Source organism: Diabrotica undecimpunctata, chromosome 2 (assembly GCF_040954645.1).
Source record: "Diabrotica undecimpunctata isolate CICGRU chromosome 2, icDiaUnde3, whole genome shotgun sequence".
In the NCBI taxonomy this organism is placed as follows: Eukaryota; Metazoa; Arthropoda; class Insecta; order Coleoptera; family Chrysomelidae; genus Diabrotica; species Diabrotica undecimpunctata.
The window spans coordinates 86,789,599-86,793,527 of NC_092804.1; positions in this window are offsets into that span (position 1 = coordinate 86,789,599).

Sequence of the window (3,929 nt, forward strand, 5' to 3'; positions counted from 1 at the left end):
TTTTACGCACTCCACCTCGTAGGCATCCATCTGCTTAAAATTTCCATTCCTTAAATATTCACTACAATAATTATTCTTTACATTCTTTTGGAACATTTCCCTATCATCAAAATACATTTCTTCTTCATAAACATCATTATTTTCTTTTAATAATATCCTATCAACTCTTATTCCTTCTTCCACCTCATCTTTCTGCATAAATTTAATTATTTGCCCTTCCAAAGTTACCATTTTTTCTTCAAAATCTATCTTTACTTTCTTCTTTTCCAATTCATCATTTCCCATTAATATATCAACACATAATCCTTGACAATAAATCCTTGCATATTAATTTCTTTATTAAGAATATTAATTTTAAAATTGGCTAGTTTATCAATTTCACCCAACTTCTTATTATTTGCACCAACAATTTTAATTTTTGGAATCTTTATTATATCTGATAGTTTTAATGTATTAAAAATAAAATTCTCCGAGACTAAAGTACTTTCTGAACCAGTATCTATCATAATCTTAATCATTTTATTTTTGGCCAAAGCATTTATATAAATTAAATTAATAGATTCAATAATTTTATCTTCATCTAAAGAAATAAATTCAGAAGGTTTTTCATAATAGCAATGGCCTAACTTGTAATTCAGAAAGTTTACTGAACAAAATTTTGATTATTAGAATTCTCAGATTGTATCTGACCACTTGGATCTGATGTCCTATGTCTTTCCCTACTGTGACTTCTACTCACATTTTCTTGCCTTGTACTATTTCGTTCCCAGTCTTCGCAGCTTCTATTCCTTCGTACACAGTTTACCTGTCATAGTTAGGTCGCTCTGTATTTCTTCTATTGTTAAAATCTTGTCTATTATTATTAGTACTGTTATTAAAATGTTGTCTATTATAATTACTGTTATTATTATTAAAATTTTGTAAATTATTACCATATCTATAATTATTATATGATTGTCTATATTGTTGATTATTATTTTTATTATATTGAAAGTTATTATTGTTTTTTCTGTTGTTATTATTACTTGTCATATTGCCTCTTTGTATTCTTTGAATAAAATTAATAAAACTATCTATTGTTTGAATATTTTGTACAGTTACTGTTTGGACAACATCAGCATCAAAATGTCTAGATACATTTAAGACTGTTTCTTCCTCTCTAAGTGGTGGTTCTAAATATTTTGCAACTGTTATCAGTTTCAATGCATAATCTACCATATTTGATTTTAAATTGTGATTATACTTTCCAAAATATAGAATTTCTCTAAACTTGGCTTGCTCTAATTCACCCCAATAATAATTTAAAAATTTATTTTCAAATGTTTGAAAATTATCTAAATCATTTTCAATACTAGCAAACCAAGTTGCTGCATTGTCATTTAATGTCACTCTAATATAATCTTTAATATCATTAATATTATTCACAAATCTTAATTTATGTTTTAAACTATGTATGTATACTCTAGGATGCAAACTTTTTATATTACCAGAGAATATAATCCCAGTCTCATTTGTTAAATTTAAGTAGGGTCTCCCTATGTCTCTCATTTGTGAAATATCATCTATTCTCTGTTCCACATTTCTTATTTGATTACTATTTATTTGGATATTTTGTTGTATATCGTCTAATTTTTCTTCTGTGTTTCTCCTGTCTTCGTTAATTTTTACTTCTAAGTTACATTTCTGCAACTCTATTTTCTGTTCTATATCTATCTTATTATCTTGAATAATCTTCTTTACTTCTGTCCTCTCATTTTTTATCCTTTTCTTGTAGTCATGCTGTATATTTTTTATTTCATTTGCTACTTTCTTCTCTGCAGCTTCAAGTTTTTTATACATTTGTTTTTCCATTTGTTTTACAATTTTATTATTATTATCTTCTATTTTCTTTTCTAATTTTCTATAATTCTCTTCCAATTTTTGTTCCATTTTTTTCATGTCTTCTTTGACTTCTTTTGAATTCTCTTCCATTTTTTTCGTATTCTCTTCTATTGTCTTGTTCATCTGCATCATTAATGACATCAAAGCTGCCATATTGACATTTTCCTCTCTTTCTGGATTCATTTCTGCAGTATCTTGTGGAGCTTGAACTAAACTCTCCTCTTGTATAGGTTGTGTTTCTACTTCCACATCTTCTTCATTCTTTTTGCTTCTTGTACCTTTCTTTCCTTGAGACATTTTGAGACTTTACTTGTTCAAATATAATTAAAAATAAAATCTATAATTTTTTCTTTCTACTGATAATTAATTTAATTATATGTGAGCACTTATCTTCCCAAACTAATTCTTTTAAATAGAGAGCCACCGCGTTGGGTGCCAAATTGTTATGATGTGTTGTTTGTTTGAATGATGAGCAATGAGTATTTTTAATAATATAGGGTTTTTATCGCGGTTCTCAAAGAATTAGTTTGTAAGTACTTTTTTAAATTATCTTTATTATAACTATTATGAAACACACATATATATCTAACCTAGCCAATGTAAATTTAAAATAAACTATCTTTAAATTGATATTCTTATAAAACTAATTAAATTCTATAGACAATGTAAAATTTAAACAAACTATCTTCAAAATTGAAATTGTTATGACACTAACTAAATTATATTAACAAAATTTTGTACCTTTCTTTCACTGAATGCCTAAATGAACTGTTTTCCACTATATAGATTCTAATCACCACTGAATGTCTTCGTACTTCGGTTATCCTTGTTTTTGTGAAATTACTTTTTCCAATTATCAGCTTCTACCAATTTAAGATATATTTTTCTTCACCAGCATTTATAAACCACCAAGCAAACCAGCAAAACAGCATTTATATTTATTCTTCTTTTCAATATACCAATATCCAATTATTATAAGTTGATTTATACTAATCTCCAATCATAACATAATTTTAATTTCTTCCAATATTCTTCTAATATACTTTTTTTAATCTTCAATAATTATTTGTGTATAATTATAAATGTGCATTAAAATATATGCATAATTTTTAATCTTCATTTAACTCACTATATTAAACAATTGGACTATTTGTAACTGATTGACTGACTTGAAAATTCTGAACAATTGACTTCACTAACTAAATGAGTCTAACTAAATGAGTCTATCTTCTACTAACTTTCATAATAAACTGGACATCTTGAATCCAAATCACGGATTTATATCTTTTCAATCTTCCAGAACCATCTGGTAAGAAATCATGTTCGATTTAGTTCTATTTCTTCTATATGGATGTTCTCGAAAAAAGTACCTGTTCGATCCACCGACATAATCATTATTCCAGAATGTTCCAACATAAACAAAGGTCAAATTCTGCATTCTGGAGAATTCGTTAATGTTCTATTGATAATTTTGTTGACATTTAGGCTTTTCAGATCAGAATAAACATGTAAATTAGTAACTAACACTCTAATTTAATAAAATACACATTTTAAACAATATATTATTATAACCCCACTTTATATTCCCAATTATTTCCTAAAATGTCACTTGGAGAGTATGTATATCTGTCTATCACTCACATGTATAGTTGGTTGCCTATGCACATGGCTCACTTAAATATATCTACCACATTATAATTACTAAAATACAACTTTTTACAATTATTATATGCTAATTTCTTAAAATTGCCCTCACATAAATATATTTTTATAAAATTCTCTAGTATATAACTTATTAAAATAACCAACTACTTTTAATATCTAATATATAACTTGTAAATTATTTTTAATCACCATTTTTCTTTCTCCTATATCATATCAATATATATATATATATATATATATATATATATATATATATATATATATATATATAAACTAAGGTACACTCGAAGAGTGGTGGGTTTTTCGGTCAAAGTGGAGAAATAAAAGACAAAGAAGGTGGCTACTTTATCTATTTATTGAAGACGTATCGCTTTCTGCTCAGA